This window comes from Euprymna scolopes, chromosome 23 (genome assembly GCF_053919585.1).
Source record: "Euprymna scolopes isolate OS-2025 chromosome 23, ASM5391958v1, whole genome shotgun sequence".
NCBI classification, from domain to species: Eukaryota; Metazoa; Mollusca; class Cephalopoda; order Sepiida; family Sepiolidae; genus Euprymna; species Euprymna scolopes.
The window spans coordinates 86,205,362-86,230,361 of record NC_136504.1 but is presented as its reverse complement, the minus strand read 5'-3'; the positions used below and the strand labels follow the sequence as shown (position 1 = coordinate 86,230,361).

Genomic DNA, 25,000 nt, shown 5'->3' with positions numbered 1-25,000 from the left:
ACCAATCTGTTTGGTTCAGAATTTATCACATATATATATATATATATATATATATATATATATATATATATATATATATATAATCTATCTAATGTATTTATTTCTTCAGTGGAATCCCAATTTAAAGATACCACTTCATCAGTAGCAGATACGAGGTTATAATATTACTTCAGATCAACGCGAAAACTTAGGCACACACACAACTTCCCCGTTGCGACAGCTTGACCACATGAAATCGTACTTTCCCCGTTTCTTCATCCCGCCTATAACTCTTCCTTCACCATACCTCCTTCCGAAACCTTTACTGCTCACACGCATAAAGTATACCCCCACTTTCTTTCAGAGAGTAAAATACACTCGATTATATTGTATAAAAAACGAATATAATGTTGAGTTTCGTTTTAATATTGCCCCTTTGGTCTAATGACGTGGTATATTTGAATCGGGTTTCCACTGAAATATGTATGCATATATGTAGCCAATAATGTTTGTAAAATAAACAGAATATATACCAACTATGTCCTCATTAAGCACTCTTTAATAATAACGCTCGTTTCATGGAATTCACATCAAGAAAACCAACTTATTCAACCATTACATTTTTATTTATTTAACTTCAATAAGTTTTAAGATATCAAGGGGCTCCCTCCTGGAGCATACACTTGATTCTGTTATGATTCAAATTTATATCCGAGGGCTCTTTTAAGAATAGATGCTGTTCCCTTTATGGCTGTGTGAGACTAACCGTAGCCCTCGGCGCAAGAGGGTCCGTGTGTGCCTGGCGTGTGGGGTGGTGGCTGATCCTGTGGTCGGGGCAGCGGAAGAAAGTTTCAAGATGGCGCCTGCCTGCTTTTATTAGAGACGGAATCTCGCAGGATCGCGCGAGATCTCATGGGGATGCAAATTAGCTAGGCCATCTTGAGGAATAAAAATCGGTCCATTACTGGAAAAATACGAATGTGTTGCGGCGTGGGTGTGGTACACATTCGCACAAGAACTTGGAACTCGGCCAACGTCGAAGCGCTGGTGACACGCGAAAAGCCGCTGAGTTTCGACCTGTTGCTAGGCTACGATGCCATCAAAGCCCTGGGCGGCGTGCGCATAACGCGCGCTGGCGTTGTAGAGTTTCAGGATAGGCCCCCGGTGTGCGCAGCACTAAGAGTCGACCAGCCGGACTTCAGTGCGGAATTCGACGACCAACAGACGGCGTGGACCGCCACTTGGAGGTGGTCAGAAGACAAGGAACCGGCCAAACTACAAAACAAAGTGGCAGAGTACCGTATGCCCGACCAGATAAGGCCTGCATACGAAAGCGAGCTCCGTGAATGGATTAAGAACGGTTGGCTGATTCCATACCCCTATGACAAACTTGGACCCCCCAAGGGCCTGATACCGCTGATGGCAGTTGCCCAACCTAACAAGTCAAAGGTGAGGCCGGTAATGGACTACCGTGAGTTGAATGCGCACGTTGATGCGTTCACAGCGGACGCCGACGTCTGTGCCAGCAAGCTGCGAGAGTGGCGCCGGCAGGGGTCCAATGTGCCCCTACTGGACTTGAGAAAAGCATACTTGCAGGTCCGGATCGGCGAGGCGATGTGGCCTTTCCAGACAGTGATGTTTTCCGGGAAGAGATACTGTCTTACGCGACTCGGATTTGGGCTAAACGTAGCACCCCAGATAATGAAGGCTATCGTCAATACCGTGTTGTCACAAGAAGAATGGATCAGAAAGGGAACATCGGCGTATATTGACGATATATACGTGAACGAAGATATCGTGTCCTCTTCGCGCGTAAGATCCAAACTTGCCGAGTTTGGTCTAAACTGCAAGGACTCTGAGCGGCTTGAGGATGGTGCCCGCGTATTGGGCTTGAGCGTTCAAGAGGAGCGAGGGATCCTGAAGTGGAGGCGTGGAACCGCAGTTCCCGACGTACCCGACGTTTACACAAGACGTGCCGTGTTCTCCCTGTGCGGGAAACTTGTGGGGCACCTTCCAGTATGCGGATGGGTTCGTGCAGCGACAGGCGTCATAAAAAGGAGGGCAAATGCGGTCACCAAAGGCTGGGACGATGAGATAACCGACGAACTATTGGTTCGAATGTTAAAGGAGACCGTCGCTAGTGTGAAAAAGAATGACCCCGCCACAGGGGACTGGTGCGTGCAGGGAGACGAACTGAGCGTGTGGGTGGACGCAAGTTCTCTAGCGATCGGTGTAGTTTTGGAGAAAGATGGGGCCGTAGTTGAGGATGCCTGCTGGCTGCGACCGGCGAATGATGCTGCCCATATCAACCTGGCAGAACTCGACGCTGTAATAAAGGGCATTAACCTGGCACTTCAATGTGAAGTGAAGAAACTGCGTGTGCACACTGACTCACTTTGCGTGCACCACTGGGTGTCGGACACACTCACGAGCAAGGCCAGGGCACGCACCAAGGCAGCCAGCGAAATGCTGATAAGACGGAGGCTCGAGACTGTGAAAAAACTGGTGACGGAGTACAACCTGTCCGTAGAAGTAGTGCTCGTCACCTCGGACTACAACCTCGCCGACAAGCTCATTCGGGTACCACGGAGATGGTATGAGGCTAGGAAGAAAGAAGCTAAGCCATTGCCTCTGTGTGCTGCCTCCGTCGAGGAGGACGAAATCAGGAAGATACATCACGACAGTGGGCACCCTGGAGTACAACGGACCTACTACTTTGTGAAGTTGGCTAGACCATCAATACCAAAAAGCGCAGTAAGAGCAGTGGTCAGGGAGTGCCAAACGTGCCAGTCCATCGACCCCGCCCCAGCCAGATGGCGGAAAGGACAGCTGGGAGTGGACGCGACTTGGAGTCGGTTGGGTATGGATATAACCCACTACGGCAGCCAACACTTCCTCACGCTGATAGACTGCGGGCCAACGAGGTTCGCGATTTGGCGCCAATTAGCGAGGCAGGATTCCACCAGTGTCATCCACGAATTGGAATCCATATTCTACGAAAGGGGGCCGCCTGAGGAGATCCTCACGGATAACGACACGGCGTTCTGCAGCAGGGAATTTAGGCATTTTATGGACAACTGGGGAATCCGCCTTCGACACCGATGCGCGTATGTTCCGAGCGGCAACGGCATAGCGGAGCGATGCCACCGAACCGTGAAGAAGATCGCGGCCAGGAAGAAGTGTACGATCGCGGAGGCGGTTTACAGATACAACACAACGCCTAAGGACACCGTGACTGGCGGCAGTGCGCCCGCTGATGTGATTCATCACTACCACGTGCGCGTCAAGGACGTTGAAGTGTGTCTACCCGACCAACGAGAACCCCAGGGGGCGTACCAAGTGGGAGACACCGTCTGGGTGAAGCCACCCGGCGGCCGGTGCACCAGCAGCTTTTGGAGGGGGCGGGTCACCGGCGTCATCAGTGAACAGGCCATACTAGTCGATGATACTCCGCGCCACGTAAGGGATGTCCGGCCCGCTCTAAGCGCTGACCAATCGGCAAGCAGTGGAAGTAGCGAGTCATCCGACGATGAGCGATGGATCCAACCCGTGCCCCACGAACCTGGTGACTCAACTGCGAGCAGTGGAAGGACCGAGTTATCCGACGATGAGCGATGGATCCAACCTGTGCCCCATGGACCTGATGACTCAACTGCGAGCTCTAATGCTGATGCTGATGCTTCCGATGCCACTTCTGAGAGCTCCGATGAGGAAGTCCCGGCAATACCCCTCCGCAGGAGTGCTCGAATCAAACGGCCACGTCCGCCGTGTCACGTATGTGATCTGGAGACCAGGGGGGAGTGTGAGACTAACCGTAGCCCTCGGCGCAAGAGGGTCCGTGTGTGCCTGGCGTGTGGGGTGGTGGCTGATCCTGTGGTCGGGGCAGCGGAAGAAAGAGTTTCAAGATGGCGCCTGCCTGCTTTTATTAGAGACGGAATCTCGCAGGATCGCGCGAGATCTCGCGGGGATGCAAATTAGCTAGGCCATCTTGAGGAATAAAAATCGGTCCATAGGAGGTGCGAGGAAGTCGGGTTCTGACGTTCGTGGCGATTAGTACAGTGACCGTTGGGTTCCGTTTCTATTCGTGCAGTCAGCTGAGCTTTGTTAGTTACCTTCGCGCCGTGGCTGTCATTGTTTGTTGATTTGCTGTGTGTTGCTGTGGTTCTTCAGTGAAACGCTTCGTCGCCCACGACGAGACCCCCCGTCTCCTACACAAGATACTCTTACAGGCTGCTATTTGTATCCATTTACAGCTTGGTCTTCCAGGGATTGCTTCTAAGTATTTCTGAAGATTCTTTTTTATTAAACCAGTTGCTCCTATCACAACTGGTATAATGTTTATTTCTTTCAGAGACCATGTGGTTTTTAGATCATTTTTTTAGGTGCTGATATTTTATCTTTTCTCGTGTGCGCGCTTGTGTGTGTTAAAATTAATCTATTTGTAAATGATTGATTTGAATAAATAACATACAAGTAATATACTGTACAACATTAACAAACGCGCTTTACTTCGTTAAGGTAGACCTAATGAGCAAATGTTTAGGAAGAGATAGGTAGACATGAATGTCTAAAAGAATAAACTATGTAATGGTAACCATCTATTCTCTCCATTTAGGTAGAGGTTCTGAAAATAATTTATGTATATATTATCTAGCAAAGTACACAAATAAATTGAACATTGGACATTTTTGGTAGAGACTACTAAGGCCTTTCCTTTTAAAAAAAGACAAAAATAAGTAGAAATTAAAAATAACACAAATCATTAGCAATTAAAAAAAGGGCAGATGACTTAATCTGTTTTCCTTTTTGTTCAGAATTGCGTCCTGCTTCATTTAAACTAGTGAAAAATAATTGAGTTACATAGCTATAGTTTAATTGGACAAAACATTATGCAATTCAAGAAAAAAAAACATTAATTTCCTACAATATGGAGTTTATTTTGGGTACAGCTTATGTAGTTTGTATTTATATGCGTATAAGATTATTTGCAACAGGAAAACAAAGGATCATCTAACATTGTATGTTCATTAATTTTCAAAATTATTGTAAATTATTATCAAGCCATTTAGTAATATCTAACTATTTACAAACATTATTTATTCATTTTAAGGCTAACAATATTTTTAAATAGTCATAAAATTCTTTTTAAGTTTTATCCGGTTTTTAATTTGTAATCGAAAATTAAGGATCTTGACTCGATTGGTTAAATCAAAAATAATGGCTTCAGAATATTTTATGTAGTGTTAGATGTTCTTTTGGTAGGTTTTTCTTTACCATCGTAAATGCGAGTTTTTCGTTTAATTTCAACTTGCTGTTTTTATCTTAATCAGCTGTTTGTGTTTTTTTTTTAAATAAATGTTTGATTCTCTGTGAAATACAGTTAAATAAACTAAGAAGTAAAAATGTAAATATTCGCTAAATATAGAATACATAAAAAATATGATCGTGAACTGATTCTTTTCTTTGGTGATTGGCGTGCTCTTAACCTGTTTATATGTGCTCTGAAGCCAGAAACATGAGTTGACTGAGCTTATTATTTGAAACCATTCATTTGATATCATAAAAATTATGAAACTTTAAATGTTTTTTTATATCAACTCTTATGTATACTAGTGCATATTATATATATATATATATACATATATATATATATATATATATATATATATATATATATGTTTTGTTTTGGTTTTAGCGATATGTTTTGAATGAATTCAATTATTAACCAAAGTGCATTTTTACCTAAATGCGAGTTGGGAATAATTTTCCCTTTTAACCAATTTGGTACCCCCCACATGGGGAGCAGTATATATTATTTTTAAAATGTAATTATCCACTGACACGTGTTTCGTCGTCTACGACTCATCAGAGTGGCTGTATCTAGCGAGATTCGAAATCGGGACCCAACGGTAATGAGCCTAAACCCTTACCCCTGGACCATCTCGCCAACTGTCTGGATATATCGCGATTTACTTAGATGTTTTGGTTTTAGCGATATGTTACATATATATATATATATATATATATTAGTTCTGCGCTTCTCTGATAAAAAATCGAACCATCTTTGTAACAATTCGGAATTGATTTTTTGTATTGTGACTTTAATATAGACTTTAACATATTTCACGATTAATATAAGCGAACATAAATTTACAATACGATATTAACTTTTTAAATTAGTAAAAATAATATATATACATTATATTTTTACTAATTTTAAAAGTTAATATCGTATCATTGTGAAAATAACCCTCAAGCTGAGATCAGGGGTCCGAATAATCGAAATAATCAGTCCTTATCTAAAAGAAATCAGGAACATTATTAAACACGAGTTTTGAGCATTCCATATCAGTTAGTTTCAATAATTACACGTCGCCAATGATGTGGTAAATTTGATGCTGTATCTAACATTCGAATCCGATTTGCATTGAATGATCGAAAAAACGACGGCATAAACAGTAGTTTACATGAGTAAGTATTTACGAGAAAATTCCGACGTAATGTGCTGCCACAAACACTTGGTTTAATCAGAGCGGCCACGTCTGTTAACACCATTATACACGTCATAGAGCATAGTAGGGCAAAAGTTTAGATCACTTATCAGTCATCGGAAACTTACAAGAATAGTACATTTCTCAACATTTTAAAAGTACATCCTATTTCTATTCAGTTGTGCATTGTTTCTATTTAGCTATGCGTTATAGTTTTAACTAAAATACATTGACATCGACGTTGACTTAAGATGACAATATAAGAAATTAGTTTTGACACGCGAATTAAAAATCTCCGGAACGGAAAATAAACTCGTGGCTCTAAAGAAAATCTGTTTTTTCTTATACACGTTATGTTTAATTTAAACTATCTTTTTATTTTTTGTTACTTTGTTCATTTTAGAAAAATGTCCTCGATATTAGAGGCTCCTATTTGACACTGTCTACAGATGCACTATATAGGAAGTTGAACAGTGAGATGTTTGCTCACGTTACCTTTAAATATTATGTTGCTACAGTCAGAAACATGAAAAAAGGGACAAAATTCCGATACTTAGCAGTTTGAATGTCAAAATCAATTAGAGTAGGCTGTACCTGCATGTAAGACACTATACAGTGATGTGGGATCCTGTTACTTGTCTGCTACGTCAGATGTATTTACATTGAGAAGTCACAAGTGCAAAGATTCTGTCAGTACATTCCAGCAATGCAACATTCGGTGGTGGAACATAGGTTTGTCTTTGTGTAATGTGCATCCAGGAGACAAGCGCCCGCGTGTTTGTGTGTTGTGTGGGTGCGTAAGAGAGACGGACGAAAAGGAAAGACTTACCTCGGGCCGGCTCGGCGTCGCCGACCGAAAATAGATAAAGAAAGATCAAGATGGCGGCCGCCGTCTTTTGTAAAGGATGATACCTCGCAAAGTCGCATGAATTCTCGCAATATGCAAATTTAGCCGGCCTGCAACGGCCATAAAAGCGGGTGATTGAAAGACGTTCGGGAAGCGATGATTGACTTGGTCGGGAATCGTGTTGCTGTTGCTTCTCGTACCGTGTGAGTGTGGACATATCTTACCGTTGTTGGGTCCGTTCTGAGTAACCGTTCGCGTCCATCTAGGTACCTTGCTAGTTGGATTCCGTGCAGAACCGGTGTTTACCGGTTATTGAATTGCTTTACGTTACTGCAACATTACACATCTACAGAGGGCGCAGTACTTTTAAAGGATTTTCCTCATACATTTACAAAGGGCGCAGTAATTTTAAAGGACTTTACTTACACATTTTCTACACTTTGATTGATAGTATAGGACTTAGGATGGAGACTGGAGAGGGTTATACTAGTGGTAGATGCATCTGCTTAGATATGGCAACAGACTCTTTGTCTGGGTGAATTATTACTTTGTTAGGATACAGAATACTAGAAGGCGTGAGGAGTCTTCACGATAAAGTCAACCTACTTTTGCAAGGAGTTCATTGTATATGTTAAAATACACGTTGATTGTGAATATTAAGCCAAGGAGTTAGAATACTATTCCTGCCAATCGGTAGTTGATAAAGTTTTTTGTAATTGTTGAAGTGAAGAAGCTTAGTATTAGCACATAACGTAACCGTCCATTTACGTCACTGGTACACTACAGGTTGAAGGTTGTGCTGCAAATGAATCAAAAACAAAGCGTCAATATTTACGAAGAGGGCTATGGAACGTGATAGGTTATGTCGCTGAAGATTTAAGGGAAACTACTACATTCGTAATGTCTAAGCGGTGTCCTCTCTCAAACTACCGTGAGCGAAACAACGAAATTTAAATAAGTAGTAACTTAACACTTCTTGTGGCTGCAACTTTTGATAGATTTGTAGTTTATAATTTTCGTTAATTATCTGCCTACTAATAGCAACCTTCCGGTTGGCCAAAATATCCATATGAAATAACAAAGATTGTTTTTGGATACGACGCAAATCCTTCTCTGTCTTGTTCAATCTGCATGTGGACAAGGTCGGTCCCATACGTACTTCGTAGCGCACATTACTTGATGGTATAGATATCTCATTTTCTCGAAATAATTTCTAATTTGTTCAGTATTACTGTCAGATGGTCATTGTACCCGCCAAGTTTTACTCCATCAACAATATAACAGGAAAGCGAGCTCCAAGAAAATGTAAGACAAGTTTAAACCTATAGAGAAGCAACATTTCTATTAGCATAACAATAACAGATTTATCTTCAGTATGGAGGCGAAATGTTCTAAATATTAACATGTTCGAATGTAAACAAAGCAGATCCTAAATCACAATTAGACTAATAGGAAGAACCGATGATGCTTGAGAACAAATGAAAATAACTATTGGTACACTTGTTAGATTATGCCAGGGCGACATAAGGTTGCCTTGTTGATAGTCGATAGTCGAATTATAAAAATCGACTATTACATTTGAAAAGTAAAATGTTGGATACCGAACATGATGATTTTGAAATCTTATGTAGGAAAATGTATGTACGAGGGGCGTGCAATAAGTAATGCCTCGGACCCACTTCGCATAGCAGTAGAGCAACGAAACTTGGCACAGTTATTAGACTTTCTCTACATAGGAACCATCCAGAGTTATGCATTTCTCCCATTGTTTGATGCAGCTCTGGAGACCGTTTTTGTAGAACACCCCATGTTGGTCCTCCAACCACGCCGCGACTTCAGAAATCAAGGCTGAATCATCTGGGAAACGCTTTCCTTTCAAAAACAGCTTCATGGCTGGGAAGAGGTGAAAGTGAGAAAGTGCAAGGTCAGGAGAGTAGGGATGATGGGGGAGGATTTCATAACCACACGCCCGTGCTTCTGATCTGGCGACATGTGAATTGTGGACCGGAGAGTTGTCCTGCAGGAGGAGGATACCTTTGCTGATTTTGCCCCGCCTCTTGATTTTGATAGTTTCTCTTAATTTCCTCAAAAGTGAAGCATAATAGACTCCTGTAATTGTGGTACCCTTTGCCAGGAAATCTGTCATCACTACTCCGTCCTGGTCCCAGAAACCTGTGAGCATGACCTTGCGAGCAGAGAGCTGCACCCTTGACTTCTTTGTAGGTGGTGAGTCCAAGTGCTTCCACTGCATTGACTGGACTTTGGTCTCTGGATCATAGTGATGGACCCAGATTTCATCCTGTGTAATCAGTCTGTTGAAAAATTTGACTCATCTTCTTGGCACATCTCCAAATTCATCCTCCAGCACTCGACGCGTTCTCGATTCTGGGATGGGGTGAGCAACCTGGGAATCCATCTGGCAGACACCTTATGCATGTGGTCATGAATGATAGTTTCAACAGACCCTGTACTAATCTTGACATCTTGGAGTATTTGGCGAATAGTAATGCGCCGATCTTACAAAATGGAAGCCTCAACTTGACTGACAGATACCTCATCAATGGCAGAAGGTGGGCGACCAGGTCTGAGAGCTGTTTTCACAGACTTCCGGCCATGTTTTAATTCAAGATGACAGCGGTTTAGAAGGTGATATGATGGGGCATTATCACCATAAGTTCTTCTCATTTCATCAAGCCTCATGTTGTGTGCGTCCTTTCAAATACAAAAACCGGATCACTGCTGGACATTCAACAGGCTCCAGTTCACACCTGGCAGTTCAAACACCTGTAAAACAGAAACCACAATTAGTTCAAATATGTAATTTGCCACATAACCCGTAGATATATAAATCATTGCACATGCAGAATTTCAGCTAGATCAGACAACTGAAAGTGGGTCAGAGGCATTACTTATTGCACGCTCATCGTAGAGAGAATATTTGAAAAAATATTTTACTAAGCATTTTTAGAAACAATTAAGGGAAGAATACGATGGATAAACAAAATCGGTTTTTAAACAAGGAATGTCTGCAAGTCGCATGTTAACGGACATGAGGCTGGTAATGCAGTTACTGTAAATGTTCAGCACTATTGAGATAATATAAACTTTTTCACTCCTCAACTTTCCCGTTTTGCAGTGAATGAGCAAAGACTTTTCCAACAAGATAGTTAAATGTCACAGGGACAGAATTACCATCGATGCTCTTAATGCTTTATTTCAAGGTTGTTCCATTTTCCGCAGCAGAAATATTCCTTGGTCCTACTCGTTTACCTGACTTGAGTGCTTGTGACTATTATAAAACGAAAGTGTTCGACCTAGAACAGTTCCGGCTCTCAAAAAACGCATTGCAAATCCAAGAATGGCATGCAACTAATGGTACCCATTTAAAAGAGTAATTAAAAAATAGTAATCCTGCTTCATTTAAAAAATGGCAATAAATGTAGATTCCATTTATCCCTTCCCTATATATATATATATATATATATATATATAATGAACTCATTTTCCCTTCTGATTTTTACCTTAATAGGATTAAAAAATAAAGCCATTTCATGCAAATGTAATATGCACAAACTGCAGCAGAATATCTGCAGTGTGTTATAGGCCTATTACTTCTCCATTTCCTCGATAGTCGTAGATTCGTATAATTTTCTGCTGACAGTTCACTGCCGAAATCTGTTAAAATCAATGGAAGTGGTAAAATCTTTTCTCTCTAATAATTTCATCCTTCCCCCGCCACCACTTAACACCGTTGCGGGATCCTTCACAAGAGATAGTTACTAATTGAACACCGGTTTGGGTTTTCTTTACTTCGTAGTTGCTTAAAAAAAACTGGAATGTATAAGCTCCATGAACTAAACCGAATCGAAGGGCTATTATGACATTTTTTCGCTTTTCGCTGTTTTTTGTTTTTCCGAACACGTCCATACCTTTTCCCCTGATTTGTTTTTCCGATTTCTTTTTGGTAGAAGTCTTACGTTTGTTTGCTGTGGGTTTTTTTCTGTTTTTTTTTTATTTTGCCGATTTTTTAAAGAAGTTTAACATCGTTTTATTTTTAATTCTTTACTTTACCCCCCCCTTACACACCCCTCAAAACAACCGGGAAACGCGGGGTACCATCGCTAGTTTATAATAAAGTTGTTAAAATGTATTTATTCAAGAACTAAGTTTTAAAATCTTCCCGATTCCTTGACGGACCCTGTACAGAGATGGGTTAGAGAGGCAAACCAGTCTACTTCTAAGCTGGCCGAGAATCGTTCATCCGTGGAAACTATCGGGCGTAGGAAAAAAGCAAGAATGTAGGATAAGTATATGTAAATGTTCCAACCGGAAACCATTTGGAATAAAAGCTGTCTGAAATGTAACTGAGAGTTTCTTTGGAAGAAATATTTTCAGTTTGTAGCAGAATCGTCAACCATTGACCTTCTGATGAATGAAGGTAACATTTTCCTGTTTGGCAAGATGTAATTCCCCAGATGATGTTCCGACCCATTGGTTGCTTAGGAAATGTTTGGTGATAAAATTTTATATGCCCCGTTTGTTATTCTTGAAAGTATCTATATCTATTTATTATATATGTTAAAAATATACACACGCGCGCAAGGAACATTACATAGACGACTATATAACATTTACATGGGTTGGTTTCCTCGTTGATACATACCTGTTTTATATACACGCTCTATACACGCTTTCAAGTTATACAGAGCCCCGGCAATATAACACCCTTTACATATTACCCATATCAACATATAAATTGACCTACATTCCATTTCATTATATTATATTATTATAATTAAGTTAAAATGTCGAAGACTATTTGAATTAGTATGATTTAAATGTTATTAAAATCAGATAGACGTACTAAATATTTTAAGGTTTTTCTAGCCGTATATGCCGATAAAAAATGGGACGCGCGTATTCCGCATATAAAAGGTAACGTAGAAATTTTAGAGCACTTGCCTTTTTTCTCTAGAAAAGTTTACACGTGATATAAATCTACTCAAAATAAGATATATTTTCAAGTTTTAAAAAGTGTAAGGTTTAAATAATATATTTAGATTTAAGAAAACTAAATAAAGATATATGGGGCGGTTCTATTATCTACCCCATAAAGCATTATAATCATGATTTAAATTTTGTTGAAATAGGATATATTTTAAATCGAGTAGGGATTATGCTTTAAGAAGAGCATTCAGCGGTCTAGAACAACTTTAATTTTTGTTCATCGGTGAATTTTAATCTTATGCAGATTCTATAAACTTTTTATCGGAAGCGTAACATATACACAGACATTGATATATATATATATATATATATATATATATATATATGTGTGTGTGTGTGTGTGGCAGCGTTTTCATTATTCGAACAAACATTATAAAAGACAAAAAGAGCCCTTTTAATAATACTTTTCTTATTTTTCGATTTTTAGTGTGAAAAACAAAAGTTTAATATATACCTTACATGTATCACAAACGTTAAACAATATAACTTATGAAAGTTACAAAAATGAGAATCTATTAAAACCTGACACGATAATAAGCAAATCAAATTCGGTAGTAACCCCAATCTAAGAAGTTTCTAAGCTTCTCTGCAACAATCTTAATATCATAAAAAGCCGATAAAACAAGCATATTTGTAGTACTCTATAAATATGATTATCACAAAGCTACAACCTATTAAAAAAATTAAGAACCCTGCAATATATTAGTAAAAACAAAATCATCACTTCTAAAATCAGGAATCACCAAGTTCGCAAAATCATTGGACGCTACAACACGTCTATCTAAATAAATCTGTTACAATACATAAACCTAACTCTCCCTCCGACCTTTTATATTAAAAATCGTCACCACATCTGTCCCCTAACATAAACGTTTAATCAGCTTATCCTGTATTTACGAAGTAAATATTGTTACATCCACACAAGAACTAATACAAATCCTAATAATAAACATGACAATCAATGTATTTAGTATCTAAACCTGAGAAGCTTTCACCAATTCACTCGTCAAAAATATAGATGTCCTCACCAATATTTACAACAACTCGTCTAGTAAAAAATACTAAAACATTATTAATCAAGGACATTTTTATGATTGCAGCGGCAACATTTACACGTAAATCAGTGGAGTTTCTTAGACTGACTTCAGTGAATTCTACGAGTGACTTGAAATCAAAAGATTTTGTAGCACTCTTAAGCCCTCTATTTGTGAAGGATATGTTGATTATATACTTATTCTAGTTGACAATAATGAACAAATACAAACACTAAAAGACGTTTTCCAAAATCACTCTATACTTATATCCATTGTAGGACTAAACGTTAAAGAAAATTAATTCCTCGATGTTCTCATTGACATCTCTAACAATACATTCAAGTTTTAATTGCAAAAACAACTAGCCTAAATTATTGCCTTTTAATTTTCAAGAGCAAATGCTCTCATGGTTACGAAATAGCTATCGCCTAAAACCTAAAACGCGCAAAGCTTATATACTTCACTAAACAAAACATTACTTTAACAAATATAAAACGCGCTCTAATCAATAATGGATTTCATTACTATATCGTCGATGAACAAATAAAACCAATGCTCAACATCTTAAAAATACTATCTCATAAAATAATATCACGCAACATATCTCGAATTTTATTAGCATATTCTACTACAATTAAATGCAGCAACACTTCAAATTAGAAGAAAAAAACACGAAAACTATTATGCACACATACACTTTTCCAAATGACAATAAAGTTCGACTTATTTTCTATGAGAAACTTAAGATCTAAAACTTTCTAGTAAAGAAAAATGCTTCCCTAACTCTAAAATCATTCAAAAGCACCAACTTTACGTTTAAATACCCTTTCGAAGAGTGTAATGTATTGAACAACTTTTAAATAGATGGTTACCACCACACCATCTTGCCGGCTCACCATAGGTAAAGTAGATTCAATGCAATTTAATATATATATATATATGTATATATATATATATATATATATATATAACCTTATCCCCTTCCGGAGTAAGACAAAAATAATACACCATGAAACTAATTTACAAAAATTAAAAATACTCGAAGACCTTGTAACGGATCAGGATATAATAATACCCTAACTCGCTACAAGAAAATAATGAAACGAATGAATGTTTTAGATATAACATGTGTTCATGTCCGCGCGTGTGTAACCAATGTTCGTTGCGGGACTGGTGTTGTAGAAAGAAAAGGAAATGTGTGTTCATCTCAAGTTCGGGTCACTATCGTTTGTTCGACTGTGGGAAGAGTAAGGAGTAACGTAGTGAAAATGAGAATGATAGTCCAGCGTGTAGACAAAGAATGGAGAGTTGACGCCAGTTAGCAGTCAGCTACGCGAAGGTGTTCTCAGGGACCATTATTAGATTGAGAGAGAAAGAGTGAGAATGTGTACATTCTGTTTGTTAGCTTTTTGTCCCACATAGTAGCAAGTGGTATGAGGTACGAGCGGTCGAAAGCTGGGCCTAAAAGAAAGAAGCCGGTTATTGCTCTTTGTTTTATACTCGTTTCCGGAGTGTCTTTTGCGCATGTGTGGGTTTTCTTTGAAAGAGGAAGTGACTTCGTCCATGTGTGCGTTCGTGTGCGCGTGTGTGAGTACATCTGTGTACGTTAGCGTGTGTGTATATACACGTGAATGTGGGTGTATGTACGCAAACGTGAATATATGTACGCGTGTGGACGTGGGCGCGTATGTATGCGACAAGTAATATAGCTTGTAATGTGAATGTGTGTTTTTGTGCGAGACTAGAAAAGGCTCGCACAACCTCTATAAAAAAACTAAAACCTTAAATGAACAACATCGCTTTTTAAATAAGTCACAATATTCTAAAATGCCTGTGATAACAATTCTTCTCTCTCCTCTTAAATTATTCGAGTTACTTACCTAAACGATCTACAAATAAACATTTAACGATAGCTGTTACTGGGATGTTTTAGGACACTGTTTGTAGATAGATGGTACTGCTGCTACTAATTCCTTCTCGACATTTTTTTCGAAGAAAAACATTCAACTGTAACCTGAAGATGCCTCCAGAACAAAGTGTTTGTTTTTACAGAGGAATCGCCATTTCTCAAGGTCCAGAACAACTCGAGAATAAGGCTTAATGCATGTGAAGTGATTGGTGCGACAACACCCCAGTGATAGTTTTTTATGAAACCTGGGAAGAATTTCAAGAGACAGTATTGTAAAAACATTGAACTTGAAGGTGATCATGTTTAATCAGCTGGAAATAGATCAGTGGAAAAATGTTCCTCAGTCAGGCAGTTCTAAAAAAGATGTTTCATTATGGAATTAGCGTTTAGAATTGAGAACTAATACAGAGTATAGAAACTTGTTGGCAACAGTCATAGCTTGACGAGTGATATTTGTGAAAGCTTTCGGAGCAGGATCATTCAGGCGAGCGTTTGTCGTGAAAATAACGATAAAGCAGAGTACAAGATCGCGTTTTCTCTTTTGTGAGAAAGAGGTTGCAGGAAGGAGAAAAGGACAAGGTCCAGCAGGTTTCCAAACCGGTTTTGAAGTATATCAAGAGAGATTAGGGTACTTTATTGTGGCGAAAGTGATCCATTATAGGATTATGATGTGATACATGTAGACCGTCAAAGGTTGGATACGTTCTGGAGCGCTAGAAAGACGCGACCATTTTTCCGGTGACTAATTTGATGTAAGGCTTTCCATTTCAGGTCAACGGCAAGGTCAGCCTCAAAAGCTTATTAAAGCAGGGCGCTTCTTTGAAACGAGAGCCATTCATATCGTGTCCATGTTGGGGTCAGAGCGTTGGCGGTGTAAAGAGAGAAACTTGGTTTTGGATGCATTGAAATTAACTAACCCGTTTTTGCCCTATTACACCATATGCTAAAGGTCGGAATGGAGATATAGAGCTTTTTATTGTTCCCGACCTTTAATGTATTACCATAGATTGAGGTGCTGGCTACGTATTTCTCGACCTTAGAATGTGACTTGGAAGATCATCGAAAACCATGAGAAAAAAAGTTGATCCCAGGATAAATCCCTAAGCGTTTATACCTCGAGCTTAAGATTTCAACCATCGACAACTAATCGAGAGAAAAGATTCGATGGTTGAAAAGCCATTTCAGGTATTCCTTATCTGGAGATCTTCTAAAAGAAGATATTTATACGGAACAAATGCTCTAGAGAGGAATTTCTCATCGATACATCCATAGGTTTTATGTGAAATTATAGTCATGTACTGAGATGCTGAAGACTGATCTCCAGAGTTTTTTAAATACTGGGCAGACTAATGTTGTCCAATGTGTTGAAAAGGATGTCGTCTTTAGGCATCTCTTCAACAGCTTTGCAAGGATATGTGCTAGTTCCAGTTGTTTTTTGGGTACTATGGCTGTAATATTGTCAGAACCAACTGCATTATTAGCATCAGGATTTTGATGAGCGTGCCAACATCACGGACAGGTGTCGTTCGGATTATTTTCGGTCATTTAGAGAAATCTGAGATAGGTTTCACTGATTGCATATAGTTTAAGTTTGCTGCAAAAATCTAAGCAAACGTTTGGTTTTATCATGTACTGATAAGATCATCTTAGGCCCATTAATGTTGCTTTATTCTTCTCCATTCATACTTGATGGATTGAGCGTATGACGGTATGTATTTTTCTATGCTTGTGGTTATCCCGTTAGTTAAGTCCGACGCTATAGCGAACGAGATCTTTTTTTTTAACATTGAGCGTAGGAATCATTCCGATATAAAAGTTCGGAAACTGTTCCAGTCACTCATTGAGTTTCGATGCACTGTTCAATGGATATGGATAGTTGGAATTTTGTTGTACTTTGTTTTATCATTAATGAGACCACCGAAAGATCACAAGATCTTTGCAGAGATAGAAAAGAGGATGCGCACAGATAAGGTCATTGTAGAAAAAGATATACATTGTCCGTCAGTTTATCGTACCAAGGTGGATTCGTTGCAATCAGTGTAAGGTCTTAAGCCAAGGAGAATCATAACAAAACCTCCCTTCCTCATTTAGCTTCTTTGAGTGGACTAGCGGTCATCAGTATGGATTTATACAAGCCATATATCCTAACTGTAATTGTGAACGTATATACAATTCACTGGACAAACAGGAAAGGATAGAGCGATAGGCCTAGATATATAAGGATTTTGACAGGGTATGGAACGGTGGTCTTCTCAGGAAAATCAGGTCACATGGTATCACTGGGAGAATACATAACGTAATTTAATCCTTCTAAAGTAAGAGAAGAATCCAGGTTTCCCTCGAGCGTCGCACATCTAAACAATGATATAAATGTGGGAGTGCCTCAAGGGTCTGTCCTTGAACCTTTATTATTCGTAATATTCATAAATGACCTGCCTGATAAAATTGTTACTGAGATGGGTATATTTTTTGACACCACGCTCTATAATAGGCACGAGGGGAAAACAAATGAACACTTATCTAAGGAAATGGCAGAAACACTATCGGAAGACTTTAGATCTGTAGTGGAATAGGGACAAAAATGGATGGTCACGTTCAATGCTTCCAAGACTTAGCTTGTTTCCTTAAAGAATTACAAGAAACCTTCTCCACTACTTATAGCAATGGCCAAAAATACATTACCTGAAAGTACTTCTTTTAAACTCTTCCGCTTAACGTTCTCGGGGGACATGAGTTAGAACAGATACATTGAGAGCATTGTCAAGACTGCTGCAAAGAAGCTTGACTCTCTACCATGCGAGAAAGTTACTTACGCATGAAAGTATCATGTACCTCTATAAGTCCACCCTTCGGCCATGTATGAACTACTGTTGTCACATTTGGGCTGGTGCATTTCCTACTAGCCTCCCACTCCTGGACAGGGTTCAAGAGAGAGTGGCCAACCTGATGCGTCCTTAACTGTCATCTAGGCTTAAATCCCTGTCCCATCGACGAAATGTTGTGTCTCTCCGCCTGTTTTACAAGTATTTTAATGGTGAGTGCTCTGACGAACTACAAGCAGTTGTACCCCCTCGACGCAAATACGCCCGACAAACCCAACAAGCAGCTTAATCCCACCCTACTGCTGCTCATTTCCCTTCATAATATCCTTGCAACTAATGTCACTGATCGTAGCCCCCTACTTCAAAGTGACACTGTGCCTTCTTTGGGGTTAAAATTGAATTTAAAAACACGATTCCGGAACAACGTATTTGTTGAGGGACATCACGTCTCTACGAAGGATGAACCGATTTTTCTACATATATTAAAAATCCTGTCTGGGGAATCGGCTCCATATATTAAACAGCGTGTCTAGGGAGTCTGATAATTTCAGTTAATGTTTGTAGATGTGATATTTACCACCTGCATACCAACAGTAACTATCTTAGTTGTACAGGACACGTGACTTGTCACATAGTAGAATGTAGAACTAGATAAAATATAAAAATTAAAATCGAGACATAGACAATTGATTGCGCCGTCGCCCATACGGTTAGGTCGTCAGTATTGCACAGTTCATGCGTGCGACGACCTGGGTTCACGCCTATGTTGGAGCACGACACAGATGAGATGCAGTACATAACCCACTTTGGGTCAGGAGTTGTCCGTTGTCGATGCAATTGCTCGATTTAATCTAATTCTGGGTTGGGTTCAAGCTTTATCATGAAAAAGTGCATGTGAACGGGTAATATCCTCTTGCAATCTAATTTATATAATATATATATATATATATATATATATATGTATGTATATAATTTATGCTGATCAGTGGAATTACTAATATTTTCATTTGATTAAAATCGCTTATCTTTGAAAATCTATCGAGTACGTAGTTTTCTTTATTTTAATTTCTTGTTTGAAATCTTAATGGAATTTTAATTATTTAACTGGCGTATCATTTAAAAATCTTACATGATTACATATTATGCTCATGCTATATCTAAAAATTCCCATCTCGCTGAACTACTATTATAACGTGTCCGTTATTTTTTACTGTGTCGTTACAGTGCAACCCTCTCGAACCCACACGCTGTCCGGCACCGCCGCAAAGGACCAAGAAAACCAAAAAGGAAAGAAAAAAAATTGACTCTCCTTTTTTTAACAATGCAAATAAAAGCAGTTATGCGTGGATCTTCCAAAATAACGCATTTCATTCTATTTCCAAAATCTTTTCGCACACATATGTGCTTTTTAGAAAAAAAAAATCTGTCTCCTCACGGCCTTGCGCTGGCACTTGTCAACGCTTTCTCGCCTTCGTATTTACACGTCTATCTTCCCCGTTGCACATTTTGCTTCTCTCTCGACCACATGGAAGATTTTATCTCCCTTTCTCATACGGCAAGCTCGCGCGCACTTGCTAACTTACATATGAACTTTAACGGCTGCCACTGCTAATATTTTCGCTGGCTAGATATCTTTCAGCTGCCGCTGCTGATTTTCTTACACACGCCCATATGCTCTCTGTTTCACTATTTTCTAGAGTTCATTTTTATCGTGTCAGATTTTGCTTATCATGTGTAACACGTAATCTATTGTTTGCATTCAACGTTTCCACTTTGTCCAAATTTCAAACTATATTTCGACTGTGGCCATAATGCCTATCTAATATGTACTTAAATTCATATTTATTGGTTTATTAGTATAATACATCCTGCACATACAAATATATAAATATATGCACATACTTAATTTTATATAAATTTATATTAAATTGTCTATCCTTCGACGTAATGTTACAGGCGTCGGCCATTTTGTTCATCTTATTAGACTATAGGTAGCACAAACGCTGGAAGAATCACAGTTTTGTTCTAGTGAGACATACAGACATTAATTCTTCTTTCGTTTTTATAATAGATTAAAAAGAACTTTTCGCGGAAATAATTGCCAGGATTTGTAAAGACGGCCGATTTCAAGGCGCCTTCCCAAACAAGCGAGCGAATTAGTGCGTCTTTTAAATTGTTGTGTATAACTTTTTTGTTTTTTTTTCTCTCTTAATCTTTCTTTGTTGTTTCTTTCTTTTGCTTTCGTGAAATGAGATGTCCCAAACATGGAGTTCAGTTTGCTCGAAGCAATTAATTTGCACACGTTTGTTTATTCCTTGTTCAATTCCGAAAAGAATAGAAAAAAATGAACATGAAAAAAAAGACAGACTGAGAAATGGGGAAAAACGAGGGATCGTGTCCATAATGTTATTGGCTGGCGAAGGGCCACCGGGAAAATTCGATGGGAACTTTAATAAGAAAGTATATCAAACACGCGACCCCTCTCTCTGTCTCTCACCCATATATATATATATATATATATATATATATATATTCATATATACGATAAAACAACTTACATGAATTAGTTTTAGTAGATAGACAACCTTTTGTAAGGGTGTATGCACCCTAAATACGCATCGTATTTTAGCATAGCATTTACACCTATAAAAATCATATACATAAAATGTAAATGCTAGTTACTATACTTTTTAAAATGTATATTTTCTTATTTGATATTCAATAGTACTTAGCTAGTTGGATGACCACGTCCCTTGTCGAGACAAAGCATGTTCGTTTCACAATCGGATTTCGGCACGGTTTGCTTGATCTGTGTTGGTTAATTGAAATTCTTGTGTGCGGGGCGTTTGCTCAGTTGGTAGAGCGCATGCGAGAGGCTCGGGTTTCGAATCCTGAGTTCGGATGTGTCTAACTGATGAGCCCAAATGAGGGCGAAACTAGTCTTCAACTTCCGGTTTGTTGACTGTCATGGGCTGCAACGTTCTTTGGCTGTGGAATTTAATATATAATCACTGTCTGAAAATCATAATATATATATATATATACTAGCTGTACCCTGCCACGCGTTGCTGTGGCTCAAATTGGCGCAATGGAAAAAGTTCCAAAATGAGAAAAAGCATGTTTCTTATAGGTTTAATTTTCCATTTTTCATGGGTACACAGTTTTTGTTGTTCCATTTTCTTAGCTGATATAGAGATTTGCCGTTTTGGTTACTCTTGAATACGTAATATAAATTGTCCATTTGAAAAAACAGTCAGTGTGTAACTGTAAGGCCCACAATTGTAAAGATTGTTCCCTGTGCTTTGTTGATGGTTATTGAAAATGACAATAAAATTGGAAAGTTCAATTTCCTAAAGTGTAATGATGTATCCGGTGGAATCATAGGAATGCATGGAATGAAGATATATTCATCTGTGAAAGGTCTTGTTAAGATTATTGTTTCTATGATATTGTTTAATTTTTTTTACTGCAACCTATGTGCCATTGTAAAGCTTGGATTGGTTTATATTTCACAACGTGATAATTAGTACACAAAATTTCAGTTGCAATACATGCGGTGGCATCCCTGGCAAATATAGCTGTTGGATAATTAACCGCTTTATCTGCTTTCAGAATAGTGTCGATGGATTTGTATTTGACTACCTCACTTGGAATTTTACATTGAATAATAGCGTTAAGTTCATGGGCATCTTTGTATTGACCTGCAAGAATAGCTCATTCACTCAGTCAAATGGAATTCTTATAATTTGAATATCTTTAAAAACATTTTAAACTAACTATTCTTTTGATGAAATAAAATTACAGAAATTACAGAAGTTAAAAGTCAAAGAATTTTGCCCTTAACTCTGATCAGCTGGCACTTTTTCGTACCAAATTTCCCACAAGTGATGCAAAAGTTTTTGTGCGGATCGAACAGTCGGCAACTGGACATGCATATTTTGAGTTAAGTTTAATGTCTTTACATGGAACAAAAAAGTAGAGTATTTGAGGCAAGCATTTATTTCATCTGCTGGTGTTGATTGAAGAATAACAGGTAACATTTGTCTGAAATCTCCTGCAAGCAATATTACTGCATTCCCAAATGGTCTGACATTGCCACGCAAATCTTGCAAGGATCGACCAAGAGCCTCAAGTTATTTTTTGCGTACCATTGTGCATTCATCCTAAACAATAAGTTTGCATTTCTGCAATATTTTTCCCCATATTGGATGTTTTTGAGATGTCGAATATGAGATTTTTGAAAAATTGAATGTTTTAAAGTAGAATAAATAATTCTTCTACTTGGCAGCAAGGTCGCAGGTATTCCTCATGCAGCAAGGGCTAAGGCTATGTCATTTTGTTACCAAATGGCTGCCAAAATCAATGTAATTAGACAGGTTTTACCAGTTACTTCTGGTGCTGTTGAAGGTTGCAGTAATTTCCAAATAACTTCTATTCTCAGTCAGTAAATTAGGTGACTAAAATAGGATTTATCCATGTTTTGACAATGCCTTATTCACTGTAATTAATTTAGGAGACTAAAATAGGATGAGGGATTAGAGATGGGCAGATAGTTAGGAAGATATATAGATAGAAAAGAGAAAGTGAGAGGAAAATAGAGAAAGAGAAGGAGATAGATAAAGGGATTGATAGATAAACAGAGAGGGGGCAGAGTTAGAAACAGAGGGATGAGACAGGAAAGGAGAGAGATAGAGGAAGTTAGAGAGAGAAAGTTGCTCAAAGAGAGATGGAGAGGGTGATATAGAGAGAAAGATAGATTGAGAGAGGGAAAGGGAGAGATGGATAGAGAGATATTAAGAGAGGAAGAGAGGGTGAGAGAAACAGGTGAACTACATTTCACCGTTTGTTTCCTCGTTCAGTAGAGAGATCTTTCGAGACTGAGGCAAGTTTAATGTTTTGTTATTATCCAGAGTACCTCTTTTTTAGGGGGGGGGGCTAGATTTTCCTCACATTAGAAACCGACCGGGTTATCTGTACTTTCAGTTAACAAATTAATAAAAGAAAAACATTGTAAAATTTGAATTTAACATGAAAATACTATTTTTAAAAATAGCACGATAACATAAGTGCATAAGTGCCATTTTAGGTACTCCTTGGGCGTTGAGTTCCATGACGACCAGCATAATTATTTAATGGTCGCTCCCTTAGCCCCCCCCCCCTAGTCAAGGCTAATGCATGCGCACGTAAAATTTCATTTATTTACTGATGTTGGCTTAGTAACTAAACGATTTATTGATAATTTCGTAACCCTTAAACGCATGCCGGAAGATTTAAATTGGTTCATTATTGTTGTAATGAAAAAAAAAGTTTCATTCAACACAAAACCAAAAACATATATTAATGATAAATGATTTATTATTCTATTCATTGAAATTTACTAATTTTTAAATAAAAAAAAAGTCAATAAAAAAAATAGTTGCTTATGTGCGCATAAAAAACTTTTTTTTTTGTATTTTTAGATTAGGTCCAACTTGGAATCACCCCACCCCAACCTCCAAATCTTAAGAACAGCTTCCGGAATAAACATCACTTTTGGAGGGGGGGCTAATAAACACCATTGGGGGTATTTAAAAAAAAAGTCGATAAAAGTCATCTAAAAAGAAATTTAAAATCAAATGTTTGTAAAAGTAAGAAATTATTAATAAATGTTTAGTAACATTTTTCGGTGCTAATGCAGAGTGATCCGCGCTATTTTTTAAATCGTGTTTTTTTTTTATTCTAACAAATCTTATATCGAAAAACAAAAAAACTCAAAAAGCAAGCGACAAACATTTTTTGGGGCCTTATATAATAAAGAAAAAATGTGTAAATTACAAAATTTGGAAGATAAACAAATGAATTATTTTTTTTTTGTTTTTTTACTTACTAAACAGAAAATCTTTCAATTCGTGGCTGTGAAATGAATCAAACAGGAAGTTCAGTTTTATCAACAGAACAGATTCGCAGTAACGGTTAAAAAATTTATTTATTCTATTTAATATTTTAATAATTCGCGAGGTAAATTTATTTTAATAACATAAAAAATACATCGACTCGAATGATGGGTTGTCTGAAAATTTCAAATCAATTGTTAACGTAGAAATAGGGTTTTATTCGTTTACAACGAACCAACTTTACATTTTTATATATATATATATGAATCATATATATATATATAGATTGATATATATAAATCATATAGATATATATATAAATCATATAGATATATATGAATCATATAGATATATATGAATCATATAGATATATATGAATCATATAGATATATATGAATCATATAGATATATATGAATCATATAGATATATATGAATCATATAGATATATATGAATCATATAGATATATATGAATCATATAGATATATATGAATCATGTAGATATATATGAATCATGTAGATATATATGAATCATGTAGATATATATGAATCATGTAGATATATATGAATCATGTAGATATATATGAATCATGTAGATATATATGAACCATGTAGATATATATGAACCATGTAGATATATATGAATCATGTAGATATATATGAATCATGTAGATATATATGAATCATGTAGATATATATGAATCATGTAGATATATATGAATCATGTAGATATATATGAATCATGTAGATATATATGAATCATGTAGATATATATGAATCATGTAGATATATATGAATCATGTAGATATATATGAATCATGTAGATATATATGAATCATGTAGATATATATGAATCATGTAGATATATATGAATCATGTAGATATATATGAATCATGTAGATATATATGAATCATGTAGATGTATATATGAATCATGTAGATGTATATATGAATCATGTAGATGTATATATGAATCATGTAGATGTATATATGAATCATGTAGATGTATATATGAATCATGTAGATGTATATATGAATC

At 37.7% G+C, this 25,000-nt stretch overlaps 1 long non-coding RNA gene across 3 annotated transcripts in view; it reads left to right on the top strand.

The window, feature by feature from the left end:
* The window catches only part of LOC145245707 (uncharacterized), an 839,291-nt gene that overhangs the window by 385,609 nt on the left and 428,682 nt on the right, over positions 1–25,000 (top strand). For 2 of the 3 annotated variants that reach the window (XR_013863020.1, XR_013863019.1), the window contains exon 3: positions 19,314–20,833. The exons of the other annotated variant lie outside the window; for it this stretch is intronic. This is a non-coding gene — a long non-coding RNA (uncharacterized LOC145245707). Of the gene's footprint in view, positions 1–19,313; positions 20,834–25,000 lie in introns of those variants that run through there. 3 annotated transcript variants of the gene reach the window in all.